The sequence below is a fragment of the Echinops telfairi genome, unplaced genomic scaffold, assembly GCF_000313985.2.
Source record: "Echinops telfairi isolate 266 unplaced genomic scaffold, ASM31398v2 ScPeMD7_46;HRSCAF=168, whole genome shotgun sequence".
Lineage (NCBI taxonomy): Eukaryota > Metazoa > Chordata > Mammalia > Afrosoricida > Tenrecidae > Echinops > Echinops telfairi.
In genome coordinates this window covers 538,014-550,372 of record NW_022103944.1, presented here as the reverse complement: position 1 = coordinate 550,372, position 12,359 = coordinate 538,014, and positions in this window count along the sequence as shown.

Genomic DNA, 12,359 nt, shown 5'->3' with positions numbered 1-12,359 from the left:
GCATGTTGGTTATGCATTGGGCTCTTAGCCCTAAAAGTTATCGGTTTGAAACCACCAGCCCCTCCCAGGATGAAACATGAGGCTTTCTACTCCCGTGAAGAGTTACAGGCTCAGAAACCCACAGGGGCTTATAGGGTCGCTATGAGTTGAAATTGACTCTATTCCAATGAGGTTTTTTATTTCATTTTAATTTTTATAGCTGATCTAGATTATCCCTGAGATGTGTGATTGGTGATTGGCGATTGGCAGGGGTAGCATTAGCAAAATGTTGTCTATGGGATGAAAAGAGCCTGTCTCTTCCATCAGAGAACTCTGAAGCGGGTACATATGTGTGATGTAGTTGCGCTTGGAAAGACGTTTTGTGAATGTTCTGCAGCAGTGGCTCAGGATGGCACGGGGGTGGGGTGGGGTGGGGTGGGGGGAGTGGGGGGGGGGCGTTGCTTTGCTATTTCAGTTTTGTCATTCATAAATATGGAGCGATGTGAAAATTCCTCTGCAACTGGAATTTCGGAGAGATCAACCCTCAAGAGGGACAATTTCAGTGTTTTCACAGAAGCTTTATCCTGTGGGCAAGAGGCAGCCCATTTCAATCTTATCCTGTGGTTGACAGCCAGCAAGGACCTAACAGACCAGGTGTATGTTCTGCTTGCTGAATGAATGGATTGGGAATTGCAATCTGAAAGCCAAATTTGCAAATCATATGAGGGCAAGTCAAAAAGTATCCCTACAAATTCGTAGAAACCTAACAAAAATATCCACATGGGAAGCTCCTGTTTCTTGACCTAGCCTCCATCTAGATGATTTCTCAAAGGGCGGGTCCATCTCTGTAAAATTCCCCATGAGAGCTCTATGCTCTTTGATTAATGCTATGTCAAAAGGGGCAGTCTGGGCATCCTTGACAGTCTCACATCATGTTCCTTTTCAGCGTTCTTTGCGTTTGGGGGGAAAAGAAGTCTGAAGGGTAAACTCAGGTCTGTAGCCTGTGTAGGGTGAGGTTTCCCAATGAAATTCTCCTTGGATACCCTTGAAGAACGAGCAGGTGCGTTATTAGGATGTAAGAATTGCCTCAGTGTGACATGTTTGGCCTTTTTGTACTTGATTACAGTTTTCCTCCTCTTCCAACTTCTTCATTGTAAGTCGCCATGATTGCTCTGTGTCCTTTGAGAAAGTCTATCAAGATTACCCCGTTAAAGTCCCTCAAACACTCACCATAACCCACTGAGCTGACCCTTCTGCCTGAAGTTGAGCTGGCCCAGTCCACCCCCTCAGAAGTCATTGGTCTGATGGATCGTATTCTTCAGGCATTCTAATGAGACTATGGCAAGTGTATAACCGAGAACACTTGTCTGCAACCATCACCAGATCACAGAGAGATGTCTTAACACATTTGATTGGGTTAAGCATGTGCATGTATGAAATAAAGCCTCAGTAGTAATATTTTTTAACTTATTCTCATGAAAAGCTATCCTTGACAAAGAACCCCAAACTTTCAGGGATGTTGACTTGGCCTGTGTTGTTTTAGATATATATATTTCACAGAAGAAGAATCTCCCACTCCCAAGATCTTTCAAAATACAATTGTTGAGGCTATTCATACACAATCAAGCACATTCTGAGATTTGCTTTGAAGGTTTAGTGACATAGTTTCCATGGACAGACCAATAAACTGGCCAACAATCGTTTCTCAAACTACCGTTCTACCTCCAAGTTTTTGCTTAGTGACTGGGGTCGTAAGTGTAAGCAAGTGACTATTCACTTGTCTATCCACCCCTTGTCTGACAGTTCATTGTACTGTGGTGGCTTATGCGTTGCTGTGATGCTGGAAGCTATGTCACTGGTGTTTCAAATGCCAGCAGAGTCACCCAAGTGAACACGTTTCAGTGGAGCTTCAGACTGAGAACAGACAATGAAGAAGGACTTGCTCCCTCACTTTGGAGGAAGAAGCCACTGAAACCAGGATGCAGCTCTTCTAAGCATTTCTACTACTGGAATTCTGAACAAAGAAAGGAGAGCATTGTGGGAGATAGTGCAGCAGATAGGCCCCTCGGGCCCAAGGGGACTTGAAAATGTAACCGAAAAGGAGCTGATCCTTGGAGGGGAGTGGATGACGGCGATGTGAGTCAGGTAAAGTCTGTGGGAGTGGAGCCCGTGGGATCTTCATTTGCTGGTGGGGTATCACTCAAGGTAAAGAGAAATAGATTGGAATTTGGAATGTGTGAAGTATGAATTCAGGAAACTTGGAAATGGTCAAAAGTAATATGGAACATAGGAACATTGATACCTTGACATTAGTGAGCTGAAATGGACTAATGTTGAATCAGAAAATCATACAATTTACTATAGTGTGGGTAACATAATCAGGAGGAATGGCATGGCTTTCATTGTCAGAAAGGATCTTGATAAATCCATCATGAAGTCCTACTCTATCTGTGATCAGATTATATCTATTCCCCTTCAAGGAAATCCAGTCAATACAACTATTATTCAAATTCATGCACCAGCACAAAAGCTAGTGAAGAAAGTGAAGAATTCTACCAGTGACTTCAGTCGAAGATTTAGCAAACATGCAATCAAAATGCATTGATAGGTATTGGTGATCGGAATGCAAAGGTTGGAAACAAAGAGGAAGGAACAGGGTTTGGTGAGAGAAATGACGCTGGAGATCACATGATAAAATTTTGCAAAACCAAGGACTTGTTCATAGAAAATATCGTTGTCAACAACACAAACCCCAATGATACACATGCACTTCCCCAGATGGAATACACAGTAATCAAATCAACCTCATCTGTGCGAAGAAATGATGGAGAAGCACAGTGTCAGCAGCTAAAACCAGACCAGAGGCCAACTGTGGTATAGACCTTCAATTGCTCATATGTAAGTTCAAGATAAGGCGGAAGGAAATGAAAGCCAGTCCATAAGAGCCAAAATACATATGACTTTGAGTCTATCTCACCTGCATTTTGAGAACTTTATCTCAAGAACAGATTCGATGCATTGAATACTGACAGAGGACCTCAAGAGCTGTAGGAGGACATTGAGGCCACCGTTCATAAAGAAAGAAAACATCATAAAAAGCCAGGAAGGGAAGAAAAGACCAGAGGGGATGTCAGAAGAGACTCTGAAACTTGCTATTAATTATACAGCAGCTAAAGCAATGGAAGAAAGGATGAAGTCAAGGAGCTGAATAGAACATTTCAAAGGACAACTCGAGAAGATCAAGCCAAATATTATAACAAAATGTGCAAAGGCCTAGAATTAAAAAAGCAAAAGGGAAGAACATGCTGAGCATATCTGAAACTGAAAGAACCCAAGAAAAAATTCAAAACTTGAATTGAAAATTTGAAAGATTCCATGGGCAAAATATTGAATGATTCAGAGAAGATGGAAAGAATTGACAAAGCCACTGTCCCAGAAAGAACCAGTCAACGGTGTACCACTTCAGGGGTGGCATATGAGCAAGAACCAATGATGCTGAAGGAAGATTTCAAACTATACTAAACACATTAGCCCAAAATGAGGCTCCAGGAATTGATGGAATACCTGTTGAAATGTTTCAGAAAGCTGAAGAATCACTGGAAGCACTCACTTGTCTATGCCAGGAAATTTGGCAGACAGCTACCCGTCCAAATAACTGGAAGAGATCCACATTTGAAAGGTGGATCTTTCCAAAGAAAGGTGATTCAACAGACTGCTCAAACTACATAATGATATCATCGAGATGGCACATAAGTAACAGTTTGCTTAAGATCATCCAACAGCGGTTTCAGCAACACATTGACAGGGAACTGCCAGAAGTTAAGGGTGGATTCAGAAGAGGACGTGGAGCAGGGGATATCATTGCTGATGTCAGATGGAGCTTGGCTCAAAGCAGAGAAACCAGAAAGGTGTTTACTTAGGTTTCACTAACTATGCGAAGGCATTCTATTGTGTGGGCCATAATAAACTGTGGATAACATTGAGAAGAATTGGAATTCCAGAACACTTCATTGTGCTAATGTGGAACTTGTATAGGGATCACGAGACAGTGGGGAATAGAACAAGGGAATGCTTCCTGGTTTAAAATCAGGAAAGGTGTGAATCAGAGTTGTACCCTCTCGCCATACTTGTTCTATATCTATATGCTGAGCAAATCATCAGAGAAGCTGGATTACATGAAGAAGAATATGCCATCAGGAATTGGAGGAGGGTGTATGAACAACTGAGATATGCGCATGACACAACCTTGCTTGCTGAAAGTGAGGCCACTTGAAGCACTTGCTGATAAAGATCAAGAATTGTAGCCTCCAGTATGGATTGCAACATACGGAAGATCAAAATCCTCACAACTGGGCCATCATGATAAATGGAGCAAAGGTTGAAGTTGTCAAGCATTTTGTCTTACTCGGATCCACAATCATTGCTCATGGAAGAAGAGGTCAAGAGGTCAAAGGATGAATTGCATTAAGTAAATCGGCTGCACAAGACCTCTTTAGAGTATTGAAGAGCAAGGATGTTCCTTTGAGGACCAAAGTGCACCTGGCCCAAGTCACGGTGTTCTCCATTGCATCATAAGCATGTGAAAGCTGGATATTGAATCAGGAAGACCAAAGACTTGATGCATGTGGGTTGTGGGGCTGGAGAAGAATACTGAAAGTTCCCTGGACTGCTCAAAGGACAAACTGATCTGCATTGGAAAAAGGATGGTAAGACTTTGTCTGACATACTTTGGACATATTGTCAGGAGAAGCCAGTCCCCGGAGAAGGAAATCATGCTGGGGGAAGTGAAGGGGCAGTGAACAAGACCCTCCGCCCGATGCATCGACACAGTGGCTGCACTAATGGGCTCAGGCCTGGGCCCGGTTGTGAGGATGGTACTTCGTTCTGTTGTGCACGGGGTGCTATGGGTCGGAGCTGACTCAACGGCACCTCACATCAACAATGCAAAGTCTGAAAAATGATCTGCACTCATCTGAAGCAAGAGGAAGAAGGAGAGTCGGAAATCAGAGGAGGAGGTCAAGTGTGCCTCTGGTCCTCTCCATGAATCACTGTCTCCTTTGTCCGGAGAGCAGCAGGATGAAGTGATTTAGATAAAAGATGGCATAGAGGAATCCTGAACCAAAGTGGGGAAATTCAAAACAGGGTTCCAAATTCTGAATGGAATCCAGGCTTTAGGGGGCCAGGTGAACGCCCCAAACTACTACCCTGAAAGAATCTTCAAGCTTTAAACTAAACCTGTCTTCCGAAGGTTTCTTTGAGTCAAAAGAGAGCTTATGTTAATGAATGAAGCGCATCTACTTCGAGCTCTGTGCTTCAAGCATTGTGCTCTCTGAAACAACTTTCGATGTGGGATCTGATTGACAGGGGCAACTCAGAAATTTGAATGGAAGCTTAGGAGCAGTGCGTTTCGGGTCGCGGAGGTGAAATAATCTAGAAAGGAGAATGGAAGAACGGAATCAATGTCATTGAATTGTGCAGGTAGAAAGTTGTGAATTGCTAGATCTTCAGCTGTGTAATCTCTCTCGCGCGCTCTCACTCTCTCACACACACACACCAGTATCTCATTAGTTTTACAAGGCTGTTATGAGAACTGAATGAAATAATACACATGCATTGCCCAATATAAATTTATATCATAAATAACCCCCCAAAACCACATGCACAAAAACAAAAAAACATTAACTGCCACTAAATCTATTCCGACTCATATGAGACAGGGTCGAATTCCCCTTGGGCTTCTGAGACTCTCACTCTTTATGGGATAGAAAGTCTCATCTGTCTCCCTCAGAGCAGCTGATGGTTTCAAATCGTGGACCTTGCAGTCAGCAGCCCGAAGTGGATCTTATTGTATCAACAGGTTCCTTCGATCATGATAGAGTTCCATAAAGATTAACTTATTGCTTCCCACTAAGTAGTTGCAAGTCGTGGGTTTCAGCTCAGAAATGTCTTCTCACCGTAATGGCTCTTTTTTCCCCATCCCAAGGCCTGAGTTAATGTTCTCGTCATTTTTTTTTTAGCTAAGTATTTAATTAGTCACATTATTAGCTCTCCATTTTTAATACTGCTGCAGCGTGATTGTTCTTAACTACAAAAGAAAACAATCAAGCAAACAAAAAAGGCATATGACCCATCAGGTCCTGCGCCCCACAGAGTAAAATGGAAACTTACCACAATCTGTGCTCACACCTCCATCCACACCCTTCCTGTTTCTTTTGTTCTTGCCTGACTCAACCAACACACCTGTTCCCCAAAACACACAACCCATTCTCTGGTCAGCACCCTTGAATAGGCTGTTCTCTCTCCCAGAGCTTCTGAAAAAACAGCTAACTGGTTCTAAAACGCTCAGGCAAACATTGCATCTTCTGATCATGCCTCATCAGTGCCAGACAGGGAACTCTTGCTCTTCATGCTGTGCTGGGATTTGGGCTCCCCCCCCCGCCCCGCCCCCCTTACCCTTTAGGTTGTCGGCTTTGTGGAGGTCAGGATCATTTCGGTCTTATCTTGTGCTGACGCCTCACTGAAGTACCCACTCCCAACCAGTTGCGATGATTTGACTGTGACTGAGGAGACTCCAGGAGAAGAGTCGGAACTGCTCCATCGGGTTTTCGTGACTGAACCTTCAGAAGTCATCGCTGTGGCTGCTCCTGAGGCCCTTCTGGCTGGCTTCGATCTGCCAGCCTTTCCGTTCGTAGCACAGGGCTCGGCCACTTGTATCACACAGGTGTTCCTAGGCACATACTGCGTCATCAGTGAGTATTTCTCGATGCTCAATAAACGAATCGCGCTGATTCGTCTGTGTTCCCCCTAGAACTTTAGCTCTAGAAGGGTTGGGGTCTGTTCTCTCCTCAGTGTGGGACTGTGCTAGTTGCTTACTAGCTTGGGGATAGTCTGGGTGAACAGGAAAGGAATTGATGATCCTTAGAAGCAGGTGGGACCTCGGCCAAAAGAAGCAGGCATCTACACTGGGGGATGACTTCCTGATCTCTCCCTCCACTTCCTCTAAGTCCAAACCAATCTCACTGTCCTGGAGTCAGCGATGACCTCTAGTGACCCTATAGGACAGGGTGCAACTGTCCCCATGCACTTATGAGACCGCAACTCTTTATGGGAGTAGAAAGTCCTGTCTTTCTCTCTTAGAGCAGCTGAGCAGGTTTTGAACTGCTGACCTTGCGGTTAGCAACCCAGTGCCTAACCCCTACACCGCCAGGGGTCCTCACCTGCACCTTCTCCTACATGTCCTGGTTTCTCCTCTATTGTCTTACATGTTCTCTTCCGTTGAAGTCAATGAGCACAGAGGAGACAAACAGCACCAGTAATAAGAACAAAACAAAATATCATGGACAACTCTGGATAATCTTTCTGAACCCTCGTTTCTTCACCTGTACCTGTGTGATGGTTGCTATCAGGATTTTGGCCTTTTCTGCAGCGAGGGCAGGCTGATGTTTTCAGTAGGAGCGTGGAATTGTTTGTTCGTCTTATGATTTTGGTCTATTTGTCAAAAGATCAAGTGACCAAAGAAAGGTGACCCCCTAGCTAGCTGCTGTCAATCACTCTCAGTGAGGAACCCAAGATGGCCCGCCGGTGTGTGAGAGTGCCAGGCCTGCAAACTGAAGGCTGTCTGCCCCCAAGCTTTTTCTTTGCATTTGGTTTGGGCCAGCCAGACCACCCGCTGAAAGATTAGCAGTTCAAACCCACTCAGAGGCATATCTGGAGACAGCCTGGTGCCTATTTCCCAAAGGCCTAGGGAACAATTCCACTCTGTATGCATGGGACTCACGATGGGCTGGAGTTCATGTAGCAGCAACTAACAACCACACTAACAATAAGATCCATGACAGATACAGAGACAGTCTCTCTGGACACTACAACTGACACCCCCCACCCCCCAGCACCTGTCAGGAAATACTGGTCACTCATAAAACTGCCCACCCAGCACTGTGTCTATTAACTCAAGCTCCCTTCCGTGGAATCATTCCCAACTCATAAAGATCCTATAGGACACAGGACCATTATTCCTTAGGGGTTCTGAAACTGTAAATCTTTATGGGAGCAGGCAGCCTCATTTTTCTACTGGAGAGCAATTGATGGGTTTGAAAGGCCAACTGTGTGGTTAGTAGCGCCACACTGAATCCACTACGCCACCAGAGCTCCTTAGAGTGGGCTGCTAACTTCAAGGTCGCTGCGAATGGGAATGAATTGCAACTCATGGGATGGCAGAGGATGGAGGTGATAAATATAATATGCGATGCTGCTCTTGACCAGCAGGAGGCAGGCGAGGTCTGCTGTGTTCACTCTGTGTGACAAGCAGGTTGTACAGTCAACTCTGAATCAACCTCTCAGACAGGCACAGCTAAACAGTGACTTCCTGGATTTATGGTTGTGAGTTCCACAGCAGCCACACAAGGGGGATTTTATTGCCCATTTTACAGAGACTCAGTTAGATCCCATGATCCTTACGGTTTCCAAATCTACTTATTTTATTTCATGTCTTGGGATCTTTTTAGCCCATCATATATAATCTCTGGAAGATTAGATTGGACAATTTTACATCTCTAATTATACATACACATAAATGGAGCCCTGGTGGTGCAGTGGACTTAGCCTTGGGCTACTAACTGGAAGGTCAATTGTTCAAACCCACTTTACAGATGAAAGAATAGGATGTTTATTACCCCCATAAAGATTTACACTCTTGGAAACCCTTTCTTACAATTCTAGTTAGTCCTATTAAACACACAGAGAGACTTATATTTACATTTATATTTATATATAACCGAAAAACCAAACTCATGCCATTAGGTCAGTTCTGATTCATGGAGACCCTATAGGACCAGGTAGAACAGCACCCGCGTGTTTCCTAGACTGCAGCTATTCACGGGAGCAGAAAGTCTCACCTTTCACCTGTGGAAGACTGGTGCTTTTGAACTACTGACCTTACGTTAGCAGTCCAAAGCTTAACAGCCAGGGTTCTCTCTCCCTCTTTATGTGTGCAGCTGCTATTGTTGCCTTTTTAATTTATTGTCCATATTTCACATTTTAAATGTGTACACACGTAGAGTGGCAGAAGTATAAGATTCTCAACTTCTTGAGGGACACCTGGATTTAATTCCAGGCCAATGCACCTGGGGTGCAGCCACTGCCCATCTTTTCGTGGATACGTGCATGTTGCTGTGACGCTTCAGTGGAGCTTCCAGACTAAGACAGACTAGAAAGAAAGGCTTGTTGATTCAGGACAGTTGTCAATGAATAGTTGATGCACCATAGCCGTCCCATCCTATTGTGCATGGATCACAGTGCATAGGGGACCAATTTGACAACAATAAACCCACCCACACCCACACAAGGGCTTCAAAAAGTATGTGGAAAATTTCATTATGTTTTAATCCAATGTTTCCATGAAGTTTTGGAAGTCATAATTATATATGTGTGTATGTGTGTGTGTGGTGTGTATAAATATATATACACTTCATTACATATACACATGTATTTCATATATATAATGAAGTGTATTTGAATATAATTGTGTTAGTCCAGGTTGACTAGAGAAGCAAATTCATAGACACTCATATGTGTATAAGAAAGAGCTTTATGTACAAGAGCAATTGAATATTGAGAAAACAACTCAGCCCAGTCCAGATCAAGTCCATAAGTCTGATATTAGCCCATATGTCTGATACAAATCTATAAATTCCTCTTCAGACTCACAAACACATGCAATGACACCAAATGCATGAAGGTCACAGGCCAGTGGGTGGAAAGTCTTGTGGATCCCGTGGCAGTGGAAACATCTCAATGCTGGCAGGGGTCTCCAAGTGGCTCCTTCAGCTTCAGGGCTCTAGTGTGTCTCCATGTGTCTTGTCTGCAGGTTGGTCTCGCAAGGAGTGAGTGTGTGTCCCACCTCCAGTGAGCTATTTATCTTCTTAGCACCTCCAAATGATGTCATCAAGCTATGGCCTGATTGTCAGGCTAAACCCCACCGCTTCACTCTTAAGTCTCAAATTGACAACAGATTATGTAACTACCACAATAATATAATACAACATAACATAATATATATTACTTCGTTATATATAATGAACTGTGCAGATATAATATGTGGAGATATATGCATGCCCATACTTATTCTTGTTGTCTCCTCTCACCATATTTGTTCCATCTGCACGCTGCACAAGCGATCTGAGAAGCTGAACTATATGATGAAGAACCCAGTATCAGATCTGGAGGAAGGATTATTAATGCAGATGAAACAACCGCGCTTACTGAAAGTGAAGGAGAATTTGAAACACTTGCTAACGAGGATCAAAGATTGCAGCCTTCACTATGGATTCCATCTCAAAGCAGAGAAAAGCAAAATCCTCACAAGTAGACCAACAGGATGCATGATGGTAAATGCGAAAAGGCTGGAGTTGTCAAGGATGATCCATAATCAATGCTCATGGAAGCAACAGTTAAGAAATCAAGGGGCACATTGCCTTAGGCAAATCTGCACCATGAGACCTGTCACATTTTTTCAGAGCAAGGATGTCACTTTGAGGTCTAAGGTGTGGCTGACCCAAGCCAGAGTATTTTCAGTCACTTCATATGCATGTGAAAGCTGCACATTGAAGAAGGAAGACCGTAGAAGAACGGATGCATGTGAAGCATGCTGCTGGAGAAGACTACTGGAAGTACCATCGATTGCCAAAAGAACAAACAGATCTGTCTTGGAAGAAGTACAGCCAGAATGCTCCTTAGAAGCCAGGATGATGAGACTTCTTCTCACACACTGTGGACATGGTGTCAGGAGAGACCAGTCCCTGGAGAGAGCCATCATCTTGGTACACTAGAGGGCCAGGGAAAACGAGGAAGGCCATCCGCAAGACAGGTTGACGCCGTGGCTGCATCAGTGAGGTGAAACCTAACAACGTGAGGCTGGCTCAGGGCCTGGCGGGGCTTCATCCTGCTGCACTGGGGGCTGCTGTGGGTTGGGCTTGTCTAGAAGGCACTGGCTGACAGCAGCAATCCTTGTTCCATCTCTATGCTAAGCAAAGAGCTGGAGCAGATGGACTATACAAAGAACGCAGACTCAGGATTAGAGAAAGGCTTATTAAAGGCCTGGGTGGCTGAAAGCCAAGGGGACTTGAGACACTTGCTGATGACAAGCAAAGACTGCAATCTTCAGTATGGATTGCAACTCACTGTAAAGAAAACCAAAATTCTTACAACTAGACCAACAGATAACAGCATGATAAATGGATAAGGACTGAAATTGTCAACTATTTTATTTTGCTTGCATTCACAATCAGTGCTCATGGAAGTAGTAGTCAAGAAATCCAACAACATATTGCGTTGGGCAAATCTGCTGCACAGGACCTATTAAAAAATTTAAAGAGCAAAAATGTCCCTTTGAGGGCTAAGGTGTTCCTGGCCCAACCATGGTATTTTCAATCGCCTCTTTTACAAAATAAATTATTATTAATTGGGAGTTAATGCATATGTCATATCATTTCATAGTTCAATCACGTCAAGCAGTATTGTTACTGTACTCCTTGACATCATTCCCGACTCGTCCCCAGCCCCACCAATGTACCCACCTCCCCACCCCCTGCCCAAACCTTTATTCAATAGCCTCTTGTGCATATGAAAGTTGGACAATGAATAAGGAAGACCAAAGGAGAATCAATGCATCTGAATTATGGTGTTGGCAAAGAATATCGAACATACAATGAACTACCAAAAGAACAAACAAACACAATTCCACCCAGAAAGCTCCTTAGAAGTGAGAACAGAGGGACTTCATCTCACATACTTTTGAGATGTTGTTAGAAGGGACCAGTCCCTGGAGAATGGCTTTGTGCTAGGTCAAGTACGGGTCCAAGGAAAAGGAAGAAGACTCTCAGTGAGGTGGTTTGACACGACAGCTGAAACAATGGGCTCAAAGGAGCAAGGCCAGGTAGCATTTCCTTTTGTTGCACATACGGTCAATATGAGTCATAACAATTCATAGGCAACACCAACAACCACATAACACAAGACATCATGTCCATTATTGGTCATAGTGACTGTACAGGGCAGAGTAGAACAGCCCCCTTGTGTTTCTGAAACTGTACATCTTTGGGGAGCAGGCAATCTCATTGTTTCTCTGAAGAGCAGGTTAATATCTCAGTGCCCCAACCACAGCACTACCATGTGTAAGGACTCTGGTAGTGTAGTGGGTTACGTGTGGGACTGCTAACCACAACCCAATGAGTAACTCACTATAGTAGCCACTAGAGCAGCGGTTCTCCACCTGTGGGTTGCGACCCATTTGGGGGTCGAACGACCCTTTCACAAGGGTCACCTGATTCATAACAGTAGCAAAATGACAGTGATGAAGTAGCAACGAAAATAATTTTATGGTT